The sequence below is a fragment of the Ambystoma mexicanum genome, chromosome 1q, assembly GCF_040938575.1.
Source record: "Ambystoma mexicanum isolate Mex_15411 chromosome 1q, UKY_AmexF1_1, whole genome shotgun sequence".
Lineage (NCBI taxonomy): Eukaryota > Metazoa > Chordata > Amphibia > Caudata > Ambystomatidae > Ambystoma > Ambystoma mexicanum.
The window spans coordinates 163,639,291-163,662,058 of NC_090922.1; the positions used below are offsets into that span (position 1 = coordinate 163,639,291).

Sequence of the window (22,768 nt, forward strand, 5' to 3'; positions counted from 1 at the left end):
GCTAAGATCACCAGAACCCACACATCTGAAGTAACGGCACGCCATTCTACAAGATGCTGCGCCAGCCTTCCCCCAACCGGCGAACCATGGGACATGGCCTCATGACTGAGTTGACGCGGCTGCGGCAGTGCCTGAGGGCAAAGAGGCAACTTCCCGAGCGGCTTTGGCACCTCGAATACCCCGTTTTTCCACCTCTGGTACTTCTACATTGGCCCCTTTGACTGGGAGCTCCCCTCGATCTACCAAAGGACGAGTAGTATCGAAAGGAACCTCCCCTCCATTGCTGTCCCTTAGGACGAAAAGGCGGAGGTTGACGATCTGCAGCGCTCAACAACTTTGCTGCAGCTTTGGAGGTCTGCAACCTCTCAAGGCTCTCGTCAGCCTTGCTGCCAAAAAGATTGTCACCATCAAAGGGCATGTTGAGAAGCCCGGAATGTACATCAGGAGCAAACCCCGACTTCCGCAACCACGCAAACCTGTGCATCACGGTGCTCGCGGCCATGGACCGGCTGACACAGTCTGCCACAGATTCACACATGGAATCCTTGCTATGCTGAACGGGGGCAAGAAAACCATCCCGTTCCTCCCCTTCGGGAATATGTTCAGCTGCCAAAGATACACAATTCCACAAAGTGTGTGAATCTTGCCAAAGCACAAACGGAGTTGGCTGCCTTTAAAGCCATACCCCCAGATGAAAATACTTTCTTCGCCCAACCGTCGAAGCGCTTGTCGTCACTATCAGGAGGGATGGTAGGGTACACTGCCTACTTCGCTGGGGCCGTAGCCGCCTGCACCAACAAACTCTCCGGAGTGGGGTGCAAAGACAAGTAGCCGGGGTCACCACCGGCTGGATGGTATTTTTTCGGCAACAACTTATTCACAGCCGGGAGACTCTCCAGAGCAGTCCAAGCTGCCGCCACCCTTCTTTGTAAGGCCATATGAAATGGCAGCACCGGGTCAGTGGGTGGACCTTGGTCCAAAATATCTGTCTGGTCATCCTGCAGAAAATCCACAGGTGGAGCAGACCACCCCAAGTACTCCGCCACCCTCAACATGAGACGCCTGTACGAAGACTCGGCATGTGTACCAGGCTCAGGCCTGCCAAATTCAACCTGCGGGGAGGTGTCCAGGCCACTGGCGTCATGCAAGGATTGACGCAGGTCTTCCATTTGGCTATGACCAGACAACAGTTCGTCAGGAACCTCAGGAAACCTTCCACATCTGATCCTTCATCCACCTCTGCGATATAATCCAAAGGCTGGAATAAATCCCTGGATGAGGGCACAGAAAAAGGTTCAAACACAGGCCTCATTGATTTACTCAGGGCCTTCCTCTGGGTTTCCACTGGTCTCCGGGGCACCTCCGATAAAGCCTCCTCAAAAGGCGTTGAGGGAATCGGCATTGAGCGAGGCGCCGATGACTTCGACAACAGCTTCGAGGCCTCAGCGCCGATGACTTCCTCGGAGCTGGATCCTCGAGAGAGTCCCTAAAAGGACATGGCGCCAATGGCGTCGACGTCTTCTTAGAAGACCTCACAGGCTCCAACGGTCTCGAGGGCGTCGAGGACCTGGAGCGGGCATGGCTAGAGAATCTACCTCGTCCGATCGGGACGTCGACGGGCCCCCATGATCGCGGCGACCGCCCGAGCCCCAAGGCGTGCAAGCGGTGGCCCTAGCGCGTTCCTTGCCGGCTGGTCTCGAAGGTAGAGCCCTGTGATTCGAAAATCACCATCATCTCCTTGCGAAATGCGTCCCATTCCGCCGGAGGTAAATGCTTGTTGGGACAAGCTACCCGCCGTCTGGCGCAGTCCTCGGACGAGGACGGGGAAGGAGACCGGTGACGGCGCTTCCGAGAGTGCCTAGAAGAGTCAGAGGAATGGCAGGAACCCCTTGGACTTACGCTGACACAGAGAATCGCCCCTTGAATTGTCAGTCGAAAGCCCAGCGGATTTCGACTTTTGGGCTTTGGAAACCCTACCTACAGTCAACTTCTTTCACTGCTGCAAATCTTTCGACGTCAAAGACTGGCACTCATCAGTCATCGGTGGCGTGGTCCTCGCGGAGGCACCTCAGGCAGACGTCGTGCGGGTCCGTAAGCGACATCTTGGAACAACACTTCTTGAAGCCCAACAGCGGGGTAGAAGAAGAAGACATGATACTTCACAAACAACCAAGTACGAAGAACCGATACAATCAGGAGAAGAACCGAGGCGTGCTGAGATTCCGAAGCGAACACGTTCACGGAAAAAACAGAACTGCAGCTACGGGCGTAGTGCATCCTACTTCTAACATCCGGTGACGTCGGCTCTCGACGGAGGCCCTCGAGGGACAGCGTATCGACGTAGGACTCCGACGCCGAAAAATGTTCCGAAGCAGCACAGCTGTGGCGATTACCTGTCATAGATGTGGAATACGTTGGAGGACACAATCCCTTCGAAGTAGTGACTTTTACTCCAGCAACAAAGGGAAGTGCAGGTAGACCGAGGGCCGGTATTCTGACAGCTATCAGATCGGGAAGTGGCTTAGAACTTCAATCCAAAATCTTCTAATCACCCTTCCTGCAGGCCTCAAGAATTATGTGGCAAAATGACAGAGGAATGAAGAACAAAATAAGCCAGGAGAGTATCCTGATCGTCAATACTTACTGGAACCCAGCAGAGATTGCGACTGAAAACTACTTAGACGACATCAACAACCTCCTGGAAGAAGAATGCGAGCAACATCAAGCAAAACGCATAATAAATGGCGATTTTAACTGTAAATGTATGGATACAGAAAAACCAACAAACCTCATCACACTGGCCGCCTGGGAGAGAGGTAAGAGATGGGAAAACCTCATGGAGAAATGGGACCTACATAACCTTCATTGGTTGATAACGAGGAACAAGAAGGCAATACCCACGTGGCAAAGAGATGAGTTAAAAGGGACCATTGACCATACAATTGTATCCAGAGAGCTTCTAAGCTTGATAAAAACCTTCAAAGTGGAGGAATCTAAAAATAGCGACCATAACATACTGGTCACAACATGGCATGCGCATCGACCAGAGCAAAAACGCATGATAAACAGGCTAGAATCCAACTCCAGAGGCAATTGCCTGAAACAAACGGCACAAAGTATAAGGGATAGAGCTACGGCCTACAACAAAAAAAAATCATCAGGAGTGTACAAGAAAAGGAAGAGAGCACACGATGGTTGTAGATTACATGTCCTTATTAGCCGTCTATCGAACAGTGAAGTCACGAGGGACCGATAGTCGAAAACCTCACAACCATTGTTAAAAAAGGGAGCTGGTTGTCCAAAGAGCTTCCTTGAGGAAACTCCAACGAATGGCAAAGAATTCATAATCGACCACTCTGGAAAACAGGCTAAAACTAGCCCAACGAGATTACAAGAAGTGGGTGCGACAACACCACGCAATACTTCAACAAGACGCTGAACAAATGCTGCACAGGATCAGTGGTAAAAACAGCAAGGACTTTTGGACACTTATCAACTCGACGACCTCAAAGACCGAGACCTTACAGAATAATGTGAGAGAATAACAGTGGGTTGATTTCTTTGAGGAACTGTATAAATGCCCGGAAAGCCCCACTACAAACATTGCATATCAAGGAGTAACACCGTGGGAAGTCCAATCGGATACGGAGACCATCATGCTAAAAATCAAAAAGCTAAAAAACTTCAGGGTCCATGGCCCTGACGGAATCTCTACACTGATCTTAAGAAACATGGACACATGGGCTCCCCTCATTGGGCAGATCTTCCAGAAGTGCAATTTAAACACCACTGTCCTTCCTTCATGGAAGACTGCAAACGTTGTACCCATTTTCTAATAAGGAGCCAAAGAAGATCGAAGGCACTATCGCCCGATAGTGCTCCTCGACGTCATAGGAAAGGCTTTTGGATCATGTGTCCTGGACGACCCGCAGTGCTGGTTAAAAGAAGCAAAATATATAGACCAGTTCCAGAAAGGTTTTGTTAAAGACATTGGCACAACAGCGAACATCCTTTTGCTATGTACTTTAAAAGCCAAAGTTCAGCAAAGCAGTGCCAGAATCTTCATGGCTTTTGTAGATCTTGTACAAGCCTTCCACTGAGTGAACCGGGACAGGGTGTGGGCCAAATTAACGCACAAGGAATGCCCAGAAAAAATACTGGCTCCAATCAGGGCTTTGTATGAAGGAACATCAATGAGAGTCTGATTTGATGGGCCTGGGGACCTATCAAAAGAAATCTTCACTTGTCGAGGAGTGAAACAAGGCTGTCCTTTGGCTCCGGCGCTATACAATACGTACACAGCAGATTGCGAAGAGGAGACAATCAACACCAGTTGCGTCCCCCCACCTTAGGGTGTGTTAAAGTCCAGAGAATTTTGTACACGGACAACATCATCTTGGTAGATCAGACCATACTGGGCCTCCAAAGACAACTGAACAACTTATTACAATATCTGGAGAAGAACAACCTCGAATTAAAAAAGAATAAAACCAAGATCATGGCATTTGAAACAGCAACCAAGACAGCGAGCAAAGGAAAATGGTACGTGGATGAATTGAGTTACATTCAGCAACAGTAGCACCGAACTACCAAGGCAAGAGTTCCTAATAGCCAAAATGAAGATGCTGGCAAATCAAGCGAAGGCGTTTGACAGGAAGTTCGGGAGATACTCCCTGATCCCGGTGATGTCCTTTTTCAAGGCCAAGGTGGTCCCCTCCATAACATACGGCACGGAAGCGATGCCTCAAATCCCGAGCCAGCTTTGGGATAGATTAGAAGAACAAGTTACTTACCAACTGTAACGTTCTTTTGACTGGATGTTCCTCCCACGTATTCCTTATCTTGATAAATCCACTTCCAGCTTGCTGGCCTCGTAATGTTTTTCACAGAGGGTGCAGGGCGTCGATGTCCCTCGAGTCGGTGTCCCTCGTAGGCCTCCGTATTAGTGCTGACATCACCATAGGTATAAATAGTCTTGCGCAGTGTCTGTTGCTCAGTTCTGTTTTTGTCTTGTATGAGCAGGTTAGTACCCTTGAAGGAGCGTAGGCTGCAACTACAAGGGACATTTTTACTGCGGGGAAGGATGGGAGGGGCGTTAAAGAGTATGTGGGAGGAACATCCAGTCGAAAGAACGTTACAGTTGGTAAATAACTTGTTCTTCAAATGGATTGTGTCCTCCCACGTATTCCTTATCTTTGATAGACTCCCAAAGCAGTAATGCGTATAGGAGGTGGGAGTAAAACAATGATTTCTTTAAAGATGCAGAGTCTCCTGGCTAGTGGAGAAATCTAGACTAAAATTTGTTGAAAGTATGTGCGGACGACATCTCTTTAATTGGGACTCCTCTTTGGAGAGCTGAAGAGGCTGAAATCCCCCTTGTTGAATGAGTCCTGAGGTGTTGAGGAGGTTCTTTTCCTGCCAATTTATAGCACTCTATATAGTTAGTTTTATCCATCTTGAGATGGTCTGTTTCGTGATAGGTAAACCTAGTTTATGTCCTGCATTCCCCACAAGCAACTAGTCCGCTTGTCTAATCCTTGCAAGTCTGTTAATATAAAAACTCAAAGCACGCCTTGGACCCAGCCTGTGCAATCTCTTGTCCCCTTTCCCTGGATGGGGAGGAGGTAAAATGAAGGTAAGGCTATTTTTTGTGTAATGTGAATTTCTGAGACCACCTTTGGCTTCACTTGAAGATATCTTTGTGAAAGATTGTATGAGGAGGTTTGCAAGATAAAGCTTGTAATTCGCTCGCTCTTCTGGCCGAAGTTAAAGCCACTAGGAAGACTGTTTTAAGAGTGAGAAATCTTAATGGACAGGAATTAAGGGGTTGAAATGGAGTACCTAGACATTTTAAGACTAGGTTTAAATCCCACAGGGGAACTTGAAAAGGAGTTGGGGAAAGACATTAGTCAACCCTTTCAGAAATTGAAGGACTATGGGCAACTTGAAATATGAAGGCTCCTCAGCCGTGTGCTTATAGATTGACAGCGCAGCGAGGTAACCCTTGATTGTGTCGACTTGAAGGCCTGAATTTGCTAAGTATAGTAAGAAAGATAACACCATTGGTGTAATACATGAAAAAGGGTCAATTTCTTATCTCTACACCAGCTGCAAAATTTGTTCCAACGGCAGCGGTATAAATATTTCGTTGCTGGCCTCCTGGCTGAAAGCAACACCTCCATTAAGTCATCCGGAAGGTCCCAATCTTTGTATCTCAACCTTTCAGAAACCAAACGTGAAGGTTGAAGGTCCTGATATCTGGATGGAGAACTTGACCTTCCTTCTGCGAGAGAAGATCCTCTCTTTGTTGAAGACTAATCGGAAGACAGATGGACATGTCTAGAAGATCCCGGTACCACGTTCTCCTGGCCCAAACAGGGGCAATTAGGATCATGGGTTTCCGGAATCACCTCAATCACCTGATCACTTGAGGAATGATGAGGACTGGAGGAAACGCGTACAGAAGTGGAAATTCCCAGTCCACTACCAACGCGTCCCCTAGAGCTCCTCTCGGGGGAAATTCCCTTGAGCAATACTGATGGCGAACAGATCCACTTGAGAGGTTCCCCTAAGGCCGAAGATCTCTTTAGGGACTTCCTGAGCTAGTTCCCACTCGTGGGAGACTGTTCTGCCTGCTCAGAGCGTTCTTCTCTCTGGCTAGGTGAACTGCTGATAGAGAGAATCCTTCTTGAATTGCCCAGAACCAGAGCAGCATTGACTCTGTACAGTGGCAGTGACCCTACGCTTCCTCTTTTGTTGAGATAGTGCATGGCCACCGTGTTGTCTGTCATTATCAGGACATTTTTTCCCTGTACTGATGGCAGGAAAGCCTTGAGCACTAGTCTGATCGCTCTCAGCTCTAATAGGTTGATGTGTAGTCTGGACTCCGATGGAGACCAACGACCGTTGATGATCAAGTCGTTGGCATGGGCTCCCCACCCCGTGAGTGAAGCATCCGTGACTACTGTTACCTCCGACTGTGGTTGCCAAAACTGTTCTCCTTTCAGAATGTTCTCCCGACAGGCCCACCACTGAAGGTCTCGTGCTACTCTGTCTGGGATTTGTAGGAGATCGGAAATTCTTCGAGAATTGCGACCACTGGGTCCTTAGCGTCCATTGGAGAGATCTCATTCTCAGGCAAGCCTCTGGCACTAGAAAAATGCAGGATGCCATGAGGCCGAGCAACCTCAAAAAGTCGAATGCTGGTAGACGCTGGGCATTTTGAAACCTGGTGACTATCTGTAGAATATCTTGAGCCCTCACCTCTGGTGGCAAGGCTTTTCCCAGGGATGTGTCCAGGACTGCTCCAATGAACTGGAGTCTCGGATGGTATCATCTGTGACTTCAAGTTGAGGGAGAAGCCCAGTTTGTGGAGGAAGTGGCTAACATAATCTAGATGGATCTGAGCTTGTTCCGGCGACACTGCTCTGATCAACCCGCCGTCCAGGTAGGGGAAGACATGAATCCCTTCCCTCCTTAGACTTGCTGCCACAACCACCATTAGTTTGGTGAAGACCGTCGGGTGGAGGTCAACCCAAATGGCAGAACCCAAAAGTGATAGTGAGAGCTGCCAATGGCGAAACTCAGGTACTTCCTGTGCTTGTGATGGATTGGCACATGAAAGTAAGCATCCTGAAGGTCCAGAGATACTAACCAATCCTGGAGCCGGAGGGCCTGAAGGATCTGAGAAAGGGTTACCATCTTGAACTTGTCTTTCCTGAGGAATTTGTTCAATTCTCGCAAGTCCAAGATGGGTCTCAGTCCGCCGTCCTTCTTTAGTATTAGAAAGTAGGGGAAATACCAACCCTTGTTCCTCTCCGCTACAGGTACCCGTTCTATGGCACCTTTCTCTAGCAGGTCTGAAATCTCCGGCATAAGGAGCGGGTCTGGAAGCTTCAAAGAGTTGTTCCCCGGTGGACGACTGAGGAGTGTGTAGGAAAGGCAGGCAGTAACCTTAGGCAACTGTTTCCAATGCCCAAGCATCCGACGTAATAGCCTGCCATTCTGTCTGATGTTGAGTTAACCTGCCTCCTACTGGTGTTTTGTGTGGCGAGACCTCAGAGGGGTTTAGAAGCGGCAGATGCAGATTCAGAGGGTAAAGCAGCATCTGCTGATGCGGGCTTGGTATCTTTGACCCGTCCACGACAGGTGAATCGTTTCTCGCCCTTTTGAGCTGGCTGCCCTCTGTTTTTTCCAAATGCGGAGTAAAAACAAAAGGGCTTCCCCTTCCAAGACGTACTTGTGGGGCGATTTGGAGTTTGACGGATTGCAGCCCCAAGTGATTTTGCTGCCGCCTTTGAGGTTTGCAATTTCTCCAGACGGTCATCAGCTTTCTTGCCAAATAGAGAGGTACCATGAAAGGGCATGTTCAGAAGCCTGGCTTGTACATCAGGAGCAAACTCAGACTCCCACAACCACGCAAATCTGCGGATTGTGGCACTCGTCGCCATGGCTGTGCTGATGCCGTCAGCAGAGTCAACACCTGTTTGGAGGGACTCGCACATTGCATCCTTCCCATCCTTGACTATGTTCAAGAATGCGTTTCGTTCCTCCCCTTCTGGGAGATAGTCAGCCGCCGATGAAGCGCACTCCCAAAGCGTGTGGCTGAATCTCGCTAGCGTGCAAGTGGCGTTAATAGACTCAAGTGCCATACTGCATGCTGAAAAGATCTTTTTAGACATGGCATAAAATCTTTTGTCATCCCTGTCTTGTGGTATAGTGGGGTATGCCGACTTACTACTTGATGACGTCGTTGCCTGCACTACTAAACTCTCTGGAGTTGTGGGCTTACTTAAATCTTCAGGGTCTGAGGACGACACCCTGTATTTTGCAGAGAGCTTTTTATTTACCGCCGGGATAACCTCAGGTGTTTCCCAATTCGCAGGTATTTTTCTCTGCAACGCTGCATGAAAAGGAACTATAGGGTCTTCTTGAGGTCCTTTATCTAAGATGTCTGTAAGATCATCTTGCTGGAAAGAAGGTGTAGGTGTGGTCTACCCCATAAATTCCATAAGTCTTGCCATAAGGGCTCTGTAAAGCATTTCTGCATGCTCTCCAGGTTCTGGTCTGGCAAATTCTGCCTCTGGAGAGGTATCTTTGCCACTGGCATCTTGTAAAGATTCTTGAAGATCTCTCAATCTATTCTCCACAGAGATGAATTCCTCTGGAATAGGCGCTCTTGTTGTTTGTAAACCAAAAGGCCTCTCATTGTCGGAGTCCTCTCCTTCCTCATGGAGGATAAAGCTCTGAAATAGTCAGATCGTGGAAGAGGGGTAAAGCTCATTTCCAGAGAAGAGGGTGCCAAATTGGTAGATACTGCATGAGAAACAGTTGTAGTTGTTGATGCAGACGTCATAGGTCTCGACAATCCTGTAAATGGAGTCGAAAAACTTAAAAAGGCCTCAATGTTGTTGAGAGAATCGAAATCCTACTCGGTGTCGTCGATATTGTCAACGCCACTCTCGACGCCTTGAATGGGACATTCGACACCTGTAGTGCCGATGGTGCAGTTGGTGTCTGCGGCTTCGAGGGCTTCTCTTTCATTGGAGTTGACGACGGCGTCGACGAAGGGGTCGATGACTTGTTCGTCGACGATGGCTTCGATGACGCAGTCTTAGTCCATCAAGTCTTGTCTTTACTCGAGGGTTCGTGACGCTCTCGAGGGTTTTTGTTTGCCGGGCTCAATGACTCTCAGCGTTTGTTTTTCGGGTCTTTCAGGTGGGGTATCACCTCTAGGCATCTCGAGGGGGTTCAAGGCCGCGTTCTCGAAGACCCTAAGCATTTTCTTTTGAAATTCCTCCCACTTAGCTGGAGAGATGTGTTTAGTGGGGCAGGTGACCCTTTCTGGGGAATTAGAGGATGAAGAAGTGGTGGGAACCGGTTCGAGACCTCGATCGGGAATGTTTCTTTTGATGGTGAGCAGACGAATGTCTCGACTCAGCCGAGGACAATTTCGAAGGAGTAGAAGATTTAACAGGCTTACCTCTTTCTAACTCCCCCATACCCCCCTTCGTTCCTTCAAGGCTTTCGCCGACATGGATATACAGTCCTCACATTCCAAACACTGGTGATCTGAACCCAGGCACCACAAACGGATCCTGTGAGGATCCCTTAATGATAGGATTGTTTATTTATATAGCGCCTATACACAATGTGTTTCAAAGCGCTTCAAGCCAAGGGAGGGAACAAGGGAAATTACAACCACATTCTTACAGGCCATGAACAGTAAGGATGTGAAATTATCTATCGTAGTCGGCCTGGAGACATTTCAGATAGTTCAAGAGCTAAGACATAGATAAGGAAGGGAGGGGGGGGAGAGCGGGAAGGAAATGGAAACAGACAGGCGACTACCGTACTAGGCCTGACAACATTTCTGGTAGAGCCGGAGAAAAACAAAAGGTGAGGGAGAGGGGTGCATAAAGGGAGGGGAGGAACAAAACAAGCGACTATCATACTAGGCCTGACGACATTTCAGATAGTGCTGGAGGGGTGGTGGGGAGGAAAAAAACAGTAATGGGAGGGTGGAGGAAGCAGACGAGGTTGCTATCATATTAGGTCCAGGGACAATTCTGATAGAGTAAGTGCATAGAAGAAAGTAAGGGGAGGAGATGGGAAAAGGGAAAGGAGGAGAGAAGAGAGAGAAAGCAGTCAAAAGAGTGGAGAAGCAAGAGTTGAGAGCGAATACAATTGCAGAAGTCAGTAGTAACACATAATGTTGCAAGCCAGGATACAAGATGAAGATGGGAACAGCATGATTCAGGGCCACCATGAGTACAAGATGCAAAGGAAGTCCAGCATGAGAGTTGAGAAAAAGTGACGCACCGTGAATGACACCTTTTTACCACAATCTCAACATTTTTGGAAGGCGGATCGTGCCGTCGATGTATCAGACGAAGATGCCATCGTAGGATATTAAGATTTTCGATGAGTAGAAGAACCGAGCGTTGCGTCTCTGAAGCTTACTAAGCGTTTAAAAAACGGAACTGAGCAACGGACGCTGCGCGAGTCTATTTATACCTATGGTGACGTCTGCGCTGATACGGAGGCCTTCGATGGGCACCGACTCGGACATCGACGCGCAGTGCCCCCCCCCCCTACTGTGAAAAGTGAAAAAAAATGTCCACGGCTAGCAAGCTGGAAGTGGATTTATCAAAGGTAAGGAATATGTGGGAGGACACAATCTATTCGAAGAAGTATTCTGGAGGAAAGTGCTGGGCCTCCCGCAATCAACACTGATCTCCCTAATCAGGCTAGAGCTATGCCTAACATTGTTGAAGGGGACCGTGGCAAGAAGACACTGATGCTCTTTAGAAAAATCATCATGGAATCCAGGGCAAAAATACACGAGATTCAAAAAAACAAAGCTGATAAGCGGAAAGAATAAAAGATTAGCAACTTGGGCAGAGGGGAGTACAAATCTCCTTGGCGAAATAGCCCTGACAAAGGAAACATTGATAGGGAACCCAGTTAAAGTGGCTAAAAAATGGAAAGAACTGGCCTGGACAAAAACGCAAGAAAAGCAGCATCTTACAAATTAACTAATAATGCACCTATGCACCTAATGAAAATCGATGAGGTGAGAGGCTACTTGAAAAAGACAAGAAATTGAGACATACCTTCTTGAGAATTAGACTAAACCTGCTACGGACAAATGAGATTGTGGACATCAGAGGGGAGTCTAACACGAGTGAATGCCAATTTTGCAAGTCCAAACAGGTCGAGTCAATTCGTCATCTACTGCCGACATGCAGAGGAACACAATGAGCTCGAGAAACCAACCTAATCAAAATCCTAGGAAAAGCAAGCACTTCAGAGGAAGAAGAGTGGTGGACACGCCTGATGAGTGGTGAGAAAACAAGCTGGGCAGTGGTCTTATTTTTTTAAGCAAATCGGCCTGGCTTAAGAGACCGAGATGGGCAGAAAAAGTGAATGAACAGGAACATTATATTAGGTTAGGAATAAGGACTCTAGAAACGCTGTTGATGAACTGTTGAAAGGCACCGTTTTGTAAAAATTGTTATACAATTAAATGCAAATAAAGCAATTAAAAAAATGCTCTACACAGTGTGTGTTGGATAATTTTATCCCAAATGAACCCACAGAGTATAAACAGTATGTGTACACAAAGCACAGTACCAGTATTTTCCACTGGATACGTGGAAGGTAAAGTACTAAGTATGAGTGTTCAAAACTATCCTCAGTAACTGCTAAAATCACCACTTACGCAAATCAGTTACCAGCGCTGCGAGAATGGTCATACAACTCCAACACATATGGACGTATTGGCACATAAATCCGTTATTGGACAGTACCACTTCAAAATGTACACATGTCCACGTAACCACAGAAATGTACAAGCTTCTCTACGTACACTTTACGAGCGGAACACTGTAAACTGTTAGAATACGCCACCTGGTATCTAACTGCAAGCTGAATACTACAATGTTATTTACAGCATCATAACTACCCAACTCAACCTTCAACAACTACTGTGCTACAAACAACAGCGTCAAACACTTCAAAGTATTAGTTAACGTACGCCAACAGGTAGGTAACTACCGTCAGAATTCTGCACTAGCACAGAACAATGTCATAATACTTACAAAACCACCAGCAGCAACCAAACGCATAAACAAAGGAAGCAGGTAAACATTTACATTTACAACATCCCACAAGGTTCTTGTGTTTCGCCTACTTTGTATAAAATATTTACAAAATCCCTTTTCGACAAACTGGACCATCTGGGTGTCTCCGACACCAACTATGCAGATGACATCCAGATACTCCTAACTCTATCAGGTAACTACAACTCTGACATCGGCCGGATCAACAAAGTCTTCACCATCATTCAGGCATGGATGGCCACACATGGCCTCTGCCTGAATGATAAGACTGAACTGCTCCTTGTCGGCTCCCCCAAAACCCTCCTGAAATTTAGCCCCAGTTACAATAGCATCATTATCGATGGAAACAGTATACCCATCGCTAAAAGTGTAAAAACCCTTGGTTTCTATCTAGATACCAATACTAACCTCTCTAAACAAATCAACATGACCGCCTCAGCCCCTGCCTACACGGGGTAAGCTGATAAGAGCTTGCAGACCTCTGCTATCCACTAACAGCTGCCTCATATTAGCCAGAGCACTTATACAGTCTAAACTGGACTACTGCAACGGCTCTTATGCAGGCGCAAACAAATCCATAATTAACAAATTGCAGGTCCTCCAAAACAACACATTCCGAGCAGCTCTTAATATTCCCAGGAGAGAAAATATTTATGCTATCAGAAAATCGTGTAAATGGCTCACCATCCAACAAACAATTTTACCTAAAAACCTTAGGTCTCACCTACAAACCCCTGAATCACCTTGCCCCGCCTTATCTAACCAATAAATTCACCATGAAACCTACTACCAGAATCACCAGATCCACCAACACACTATGCCTGGTGGTGCCCAAATACACCCTAAAACGAGCCAGCGGAACCAGCTTCCCGGTTCTAGCCGCCCAACTTTGGAATAAACTTCCACTGGACATCAAATCCATTTCTACCCTTCAACCATTCAGAACCAAGGTTATCACCTGGCTACTGAATAAAAACTAACCCCACCACAGGCGACTCAGGACACCTTACACACAGCTTTCATTCACTACCACCCTGCGTCTGTGGGCACTAGCTTCTGTATCATTCTTGTGTACATATTATTGCCAATGTATAACTCCTCTGCAAAAACTGTATTTTGTAAATTGTATAACCCTGCACAACTGTCCTAAATGTATAAACCTGTATCCTGGAACCATATTCTTGAGCGCCCATGTACCCCTGGGTCTGGAGCGCTATACAAATAAAATAAACAAACAAATCACCACCTACTATACAACGCCACCCATCCTACCAACATGTATAGTCCAGATATCGTACACCATTACATTTCCTCCTACTTCAAGAGTATACCTTAAAAAAAGTGCTGTAACCACTTCAAAACGTCACCATCATTCATTGTGCACCATAGTAGCAACAACATTTCTACTTTTTATTTTTTAATCCAGCATGGATTCCTCCCCCATCCCCCCAACAGACCCAATGATTTTGCAAGAACCACAGTAACTGTGCTGATTGCAGAGTACACTTGTTCAAAAAATAGTACTTAGGAATTACTAGTTAGGAGGGTCCACAAAATAAAGAAATGTATGCTATGTAGTGGACTGCAAACTAACAAATACCTGCGCTAACATATTCTGTTCTCTTTTCCCACAGATAACGGAGCAACCAGTACCACAATATTTTACACTCCATACACAAGACACGGTGCAAGCCTTCCTCAATCCAAACAGTAAGTCTGCAATGATTGCTATTATACTTCTCTACAATATCCATGTGTGCACTTATTTCTGCTATACACATACCAATACCACCATTTACAATGCACACCTATATTACACTATGCAGCTTCTGCCTACGCCATATACGCTTCAATACACCCTGTACATTGTAGGGCCTCCAGCCATACACTAAACATGTACACCCTGCCCACTATTGCAGCTTCACTGCAGAAGGACAAGTTTCTTTCTTACCTGGTAACGTTCTTTCGATGGGATGGTCCGACGACGTATTCCATATCTATGACATGTAATCACCACAGCTGTGCTGCTTCGGAAACTTTTCGGCGTCTGCGTCCTGCGTCGATGACGTCGATGCGCCGTCGTCGAGGACCTCGTCAGACGTCATCCGATGTGATAAGTAGGACGCACGACGCCCGTAGCCTCAGTTGTAGTTTTTTCCCCCAGAACGTGTGACATTAGTCAACTGCCAGTCAGACACAAAGCCTTGCAGAACGTAAGCTGCAATTGCAAAAGAAATTCTGCAGCAGGGAAGGCAGGGCGGGAGCGATATGGAATACGTCGTCGGACCATCCCATCGAAAGAACGTTACCAGGTAAGAAAGTAACTTGTTCTTCGAGGGGATTGGGTCCTCCGACGTATTCCATATCTATGACAGACTCCCAAAGCAGTACCAGAGCAAGGAGGAGGGAAAGAATTTAGAATCAAAATTTAGAATAGCCAATCAAATAGCAGAGCAAAGGATCGCCTTGCCAAAGGCCAGATCCTGTCCTCGGATGGAATCGAGGGAATAGTGACGTACAAATGTATGTACTGAAGCCCAGGTGGCTGCATCACAGATGTTGCGAATAGGAACACCCCTCTGCAGTGCAGTAGATGCAGCCATACCCCTGGTAGAATGGGCCCGCAAGCCAGCCGGTGGGTCCTTACCCGCCAAGCGGTAACACTCCGAGATGGCCAAAATAATCCAGCGAGACAAAGTCTGTTTCGTCACAGCTTGCCCCAAACACGTCCTGTGTTCATCCTTCCAAGGATATCTGACCCTACCCTTAGGGCAGAATCTAAAAGGAGTCCTTTCCATAGAAAAAGGGAAGGCTGACCAGACTGAAAGGGAAAAGAGGAAAGACATACTAAACAATATGGCCACCCCGACCCCACGCGCCAGAGGGCCCGACCAGACCACGTGGAAAATCCGGCCGCCGGAGCTTAGGCGCCGAAATCCACAGCCGTAGATGATTCCCCCGTAGTCTTCGTCGAAGATGTTGTTATTGGCGAAGTGACTTAACGGGGACTAAACCGACAATTCGGTAAGATAAACAATGTCTCTAGTAAGAGCTCCGCTATAGGGCGACCAGTTATCTGGGCGGAAAAAAACAATCTGAGGGACCTCGGCGCGTGAGGGATTTTGGGTACTACACACGTCACGATAGGGATAGTGTTACAGACATGCCTATGCTGACGTTCCCTTTCGGTCCCTGAAAGATAAGATGCAGTACTTGCGGTTACCACTGGATGTCTGACCATATGCACAGCATGTGATTCTAAGCAGATTAACAAGCATCAGAATGTGTCTTTTTTTCAAGAATCCCCAACATGACGTGTAGTGCACCCAAGACCCTTCACACGTCGAGGGCCCACCAGTTGTTTTTGTTCTGCCGTGAGGGAGCCTTACAGAATGCGTGAGTGAGTACAGATCAAAAAAGGTGGAAGATATCTGTGTTGCTTTTACTCAAAGAGGCGAGGAAGGGTGGGCACATGTGAATCTAAGCAGATCCAATCATCAGAAATACGATTACATGACTAATGTATGTCTTCTGATGCTTGTGAATTTGCTTATTTACATAATTTTGATTCCATTGCAACCATTCATTTTTGGAATTTATGTTTAAATACATCGTCTGCATCCTTGATCATTGCTTTATATTACGTATGGTCTGTCAATGATCAAACCTGTTGTATACACTTAAAAGCATATTTGTTGTTCCGTTATCCCCATGTCTTATGAATTGGTATTATTTTTGAACGATAATAAGTTTATATTTAACTGATTGTCTATGTCGAAGTCCACATCCACTCCGATATGGTCATATGATACAAATCTTGAATGATACTGTAACCTTTGAGAATTGGTCATGGCGATCCGATTTGTTTTTGAATGGGTGCACATAATTTTAGTCGGAAGTATGATGTCTTAATGAATCAATATTTTGATGAATTGATATTGTTGATGTCTAATGTAAATTTTAGTGATGAAGTGCATTTGAACTATAAACAACAATAAATTAGAATCACATGCTGTGCATAGATGAGGGAGCAGTATCAGGGGAAGGTGGTGGGATGTGTCAAGTAACAGTATCAAAGAGATGTCTTACCGCCACTTTTCCCATCTGAGAATCAGATTTAGAGTTTGTGTCTAAGCAGTAGTGTTGGGTGAAATCATCAACAGAACTCCAGGTTGCTGCTTTGCAAATAGAATCCAGAGGACATTTTAAATGAATGCTATGGCAGCCCCTGTGCCCAGAGTGGAGTGAGCTATAGGCGTAAAGGGTAGATCTCTCTTGGCAAGAGAGTAACACAGTGTGATGAAATTAACAATCCATTTGGAAATAGCCGATTTAGAGACTAGACCTCCTTCCCTACCAGCTGCCAAAGAGACATATAATGGATTTGTCTTTCACAGTGGCTTCGTTTTTTTCAAGGTAGTATATTACTGCCCTCCTCACATGTAGTTTATGGAGGCTTCTTTCCGCCGAGTCAGCAGGGTTTTGAAAGAAAGTGGGAAGTTTGATTGATTGATTCACATGGAACTTTGAGATGAATTTAGGCGTACAACGTGGGTGTGTGGCAATACCACATTATCTTTCTGAATAGTCACAAATGGGGTCCTGAACTGAGAGGGCCTGTAGTTCACTAACTCTCCTTATTGAGGTAATGGCCACTAGGAAGGCAGTCTTGTAGGTGAGAGCCTTAAAGCTAGCCTTGTGCATGGGTTTGAAAGGAGGTCCCATTAATCTTGTGAGAACAACATTCAAGTCTCACCCGGGAGTTGGGTTAGAAATAAGGGGTTGAAGTCTCTTTACCCCTTTCATGAAGGCTTTAATCACAGGAATCTTCAACCATGAAACCCTGCTCCAAGATGTGGTATATGCAGAGAGCGGCCGGGTGGACCTTTAGGTAATTAAAAACAAGTCCTGAGTCTAATAGGTGTGTTAGATAAAAAGACTATGGGGGTCATTCCGAGTTTGGAGGCAGCCTTGGTGCTATTGGCACCATGGCTGCCTCCAAACCCGGGTCAGGTCTGACTGAATGGGAACTTACCGGGTCATTCCGACCCTGGAGGACCCGGTAAGTCCCCATTCAGTAAACCATTCCCCCATAGGGCTCAATGGGAATGGGGAAGGCGCTAATAACAGGCCCGCAAATTGCGGCCCCGTTATTAGCACCAAGGTCCCTTAACGGGAACCGCAGAGAACGGGTGGTCAGACCAGCCGTTTCTGCTGGGACCCGCTAAGGGACCTCGGAATAGGGCGGTAAGGGCTTACCGGCACTGTCATCCTTACCGGTGGCCATAAACTCTTACCGCCCAACTCGTAATGACCCCCTATATCTTTATAAGAACAGTCAATGGGATTGACATTCTTTTCCATTTATTGTAATAGCAATGTCTGGTGTTGGGTTTCCATGCTTCCCCAAGTATGTCCATACATCTGAGGGAGTTTGAGATGCCCAAACTGACTTCAGGAGACAAGCTGCTAAGTGTTTGGGGGTACAGGTGCAGTGTCGCCCCCCCCCCCAAATCCACCCTCCAGCCCCCGGTCTTGCGACAGCATGTTGTACATGCATGGCAATTTTCTGGGAGTGGAGACCGACATTCTCATGAGATGAGAGAACCATGGCTGCCGATCCCACATTGGTGCCACCAGGATCATGGTGACTTGTTCCTGGTGCATCGTGACTTGTTCCTGGTGCATCTTGTGCACTAGCCTGTTGAGAAGAGGACTCGGGGGGGGGGGGGGGGGGGGGGGAAAGGCATAGGAAAATATTCCGGACCAGGTTATCCAGAGGCCATTCCCTTTGGACAGCTTCTATGAGTATAGGAGTACCTTGAGGCGTAATCTGGGAAAAGGGCATTCTCCAGAGGCGCAAACAAGTCGATGTCTAGAAAACCCCACTATGCAAAGACGTGGACTAGAATGTTTTCTTGCAAGTGCCACTTGTGCTCTACGGGTAGGTGCAAGTCTGATCTGAGCACGTCTGCCAGAAGATTGTGTTCCCTGGAACATGTTGTGAGAGAAGGAACAGGTTGTGTTTGAGTGTCCACTTCCAGATGTTCTGGGACAGTTTGGATAGCCCTGGGGAGCGAGTGCACACCTGTTTGTTCAGGTAGTACATAGTTGTGGTACTGTCTGTAAGGACAAGACCATTCTTCCCCTGTAGATGTGCTTGGAAGGCTTTAGGGCTTTGAACACTGAAAGCAGTTCAACAGACTGATGTGATTGGATGATACTGATGGGGACCACCTGCTGTGTGCAGTCTGTTTAAGGAGTCGAGCTACTCACCCTGACAGATGCTTCTGTGGTGAGTGGCCTCTACTGTGGGGGTGGTGAAAGTTTTTCCCTGCAGAAGGTTCTCCCTTGACGACCAATGCAAAGACTGAACGAAGGCTGTTGAGACAACCACTAGATTGCCCTACTGGCCGCTGGCCTGAACCATTGGCTTGAGAACTACTCTTGCATGGGGCGCATACGCAGGAGAGCATGTGGAACTAGGAAGACGCAGGAAGCCATCATCCCCAACAGCCGCATGGACTTGTGTAAGGTTACCCGGTGACTGGCTACATAAAGAGGGATCTGGAACAGCATGCTTTGAACCCTCTCATTGGAGGGGAAGATGAGCCGGTCTACTATCCAAATTCGGGTCTCCACAAATTGTTTCACTTGGCTGGGGAGCAGACTCGACTTCTCGTTGATTGAGAACCCTAGATTAAATAGGAGATCTACAGTCCTCTGGGTATTGCCCAGACATGTTCCGTACGAGTCTCCAGTATGTGCCACTAGTCGAGTTAAGGATACACAGGGATGGACTGCCTACGCAGGAGAGTTGTCAATACCGCTAGTACCTTTGTAAACACCCTTGGGGCCGAGGCAATATCGAAGGTGAGAACTGATAGTGTGTGCCCTCTATCTTGAACCAGAGTTACTTTTTGTGCGCTGGCAACATTGAAATATGAAAGTATGCATCTTTCATGTCCAATGTGGCCGTGTAATCCTCTTGACGCAGTAGTCCGATTACTTCCGGAACAGTCGTCATCCAGAACGTATGCGGTTTGACATATTTGTTCGCAGGACGCAGCTCTAAGAGAGGGCGCATGGTTAGATCCTTTTTGGGTACAAGGAAGTATTATTGAATAAATACCCTTGTTTACCTAGAGATGAGTGACGACTCAGATGGCACCCTTTTACAGCAGGACCTGGACCTCATCCAATAGGATACGCAAATGGTCTGGCGACGTCGTCTGCTTCTGGGTGGATGGTAGCGGGTGGTACCCGTGGGTGACAGTCTTGAGTACCCACCGATCTGATGTGATCCCCTACCATGCGTGGGTACAAGATGTTAAGACGTCCTCCGACAGGGGAAGTGTGGGAGGGGGCCCATACCGCCGAGTCATTTGGATTGGGGTGCCTGGGCAGCCTCTGGAAGCAGAGTTTCCACCTTTGCCATTCCCTTGTAGAAAATCTCTTTGTTGTAGAGACAAACCGCCAGAGGAGCCCTGCCGGGAAGCTCAGTTGGTTCCCCGAGCTGTACCCTACTTGTGGAGAGCAGGATAAGCACTGCCCGCGAAAGGGTGTTGAGACCTCCTCGCTGGATGAAGGGCTTGTCAGAGGTCCGAGTGATTTTAAGGTCTTGCGCTCCTTCTTGGCGGTTTCCAAAGCTTTGACTGCCTTACTGAAAAGGTTGGCTTCCTCCACTGGCTTATTAATGAGGGAAGCCTGGTTTCTCCAGCTTAAACCCTGAATTCTTAAGCCAGGCATGGCGTTTGAGAAGAGTCCCCTGGGTAAGGACGTGTCCCGCAGTTTCGGCCGAGCCCAAGGCATTCTTAAGAATATTTTGGTGACTCGCTGTCCCTCCTCAACCACGCCTAGAAGGCGGGTGCGAGAAAGTCCCGGAACATCTTTGAGGCCATCTTGAACAAGTACCCACTGAATGTCACTGTAGCTTGCCAGGAGCGTGGTATTGTTGACAATCTGGGTGCAAAAGGCGGCAGAGGTGGTAACACATTTGCCAAGGGCAAACAATTTCATGCAGTCCTTGTCAGGAGGAGATTCCAACAAGGATAGTGGTACTCCCGCCCTTTTCCGAGCAGTAGTGATGACCAGGGAGTCCCGGATGGCAGGTCCCCTGATGTACAGGTGGTCTGAAGGAACCGGGCGGAACATTTTCTTCACACAGGGAGTGATCGCACGAGTGAACGATGGGGTAAGCAATGAGGGGGCCAGGCGCTTCCTCATTGAGTTCAACAAGGGGTTAGTTTGGCTGACCCGGACCTTTTCTTACGGATGTTTTTCACAAAGTCTGAGTCAGGGACGGCTTCTTGTGTGGTGATTTTAAAGTGATCAGCCTCCTTCTTAAGAATGTTATTAAAAAGCATCTGGTCGTTGAATGGCAACGAGTTCCTGGATTTAGTGACGGGAGGAGCGTTCCAAAAAATGTGCTCAGTGTCATGTGAGGATGTGGAGTGCCACGAGCCCTGGTCATCCACAAGGTTCCAGTCCGTGTCATGATAGGTAGGGTCCTGGCTACCCTGGCTGGGGTCCTGGACATAGTACGCATCTTGGTCAGGGTCATCCAGAAAGACATCTGCCGGGGGGTCCAGAGGATGGGATGCCTCAAGTGATGCACATTGAGCACTTGGGGAGAGGAGTCTCGGACTTTAAAGGGACAGGACAGGTATCAGCAGCCCTATGGCGTTTCAAAATATCATCAAACTGGCCTGAGAAGTTAATGAACTAGGCCATCTTGTCCATACAGACTTCAAATGTATCCCTGGTCCACTCAGAGGAGCCTAAAGCATCAGGAGGTGGAAGGGCCAGGTAGATTAAGTCCTGCTGCAGGGTCCTAGAAAGAGGAAGAGAGGCCGGAGAAAACGCATCAGGCAAAGGGGAGGCCTTCCTGGGGCCCGAAATGTGTAAACAGACTAAGGTTTCTCCCAAAGTTTTAGGAGCATTTGACGAGTGGACCCATTTCGACGCATCTTTCAGCGCGACCGCGTCGAAGGCCGTGGATTTAGAGGAAGCACCCGCTGAAGTAGAAGATTTATCGCCATGCCTAGACCATGGAAGCGGCTGCGCAGGGGGCCGCACCGCGAGGTTCGGAAGGCCCCGCCTAAGACTTCGAAGGGCCTGCAGGCGTAGAAGTTTTCCTCGATGGATCCGCTGGGATAAGTTTAGGTGTTGTGTGCCTGTGAGCAGGGGGTTCATGTGTGTCCTTGTCGCTGGGGTGCGACTTCCCCACAGCACAGCCGGCAGCATGCTTGTCGGGCCGGAGACAGACACGTGGGAACGCAAGGGTTCCACAGTTAGGTCAACGCCTCCGAATCGAAGCAGCGGCTGCCGACAGACTTCTTGTCCGAGGCACCAGCATGACTCTCGGCCCGTGTTGCGCAGGCCGCCCACCGTTTTGTACGCCTGTCTTTCAAGGACTTAGGCCGATCGGCGATGGGTGTCTTTCCAAGGAAATTTGCTGTTGTAAGACAGGCAGAATATAAAAAGGTGTCCTCTCCATAGCAGAAGAAAAGGGCAGCCAGGCCGAAGAGAAGGGGTAGAGAAAAGGCATTCTCGAGCAGTCAGTAAGAACAGGGCCCCACTCTCCGTACTGTAAGGGCAGGGCCAGAGGGCCATGGCGACATGGAAAACAGTCACTGAGCAGTCAAGGATGGAGCATCGGTGGACAGGATCAGGCGTCGAGAAAGCCGTCGAAGGGCAGGCGAACCGCCAAAGAATAGGATCAGCAATCTAAAACTCTTCTGAGCTCTGCATTATGTGCGACCTAATAGGCGAAAAAAAACAATCTGGTGGGACCTCGATGCGTGAATGCGGTTGGGTACACGACCAGTCACGTTAGGGATAGTGTTACAGTCACGCCGATGTCGGCATCCCTTTTCGATCTTCGTAAAAAGATGAAATACTCCACGATTACCACTAGATGTCGGACTATGTGCACAGCATGTGATTCTAAGCAGATTCACAAGCATTAGAAATACAATATATAGTTTAGAAACTTTTGTAGGAGGGAAAAATGAAAAAGACATTTTAAAAATCATCTTACATCATTTATGCAATGTGTTAAATTACGGGTATAGTAGACCAGGAACAGCACAGGAATGAACATAACACAAGTGTGAAAGAGTACATCTTAGCTCGATGAAGGT

The 22,768-nt window shown here is 47.7% G+C and overlaps 1 protein-coding gene across 1 annotated transcript in view; it reads right to left on the reverse strand.

Annotated features, from left to right (window-relative positions):
• The window catches only part of EMC8 (ER membrane protein complex subunit 8), a 201,966-nt gene that overhangs the window by 124,218 nt on the left and 54,980 nt on the right, over positions 1-22,768 (reverse strand). The window lies entirely within an intron of this gene.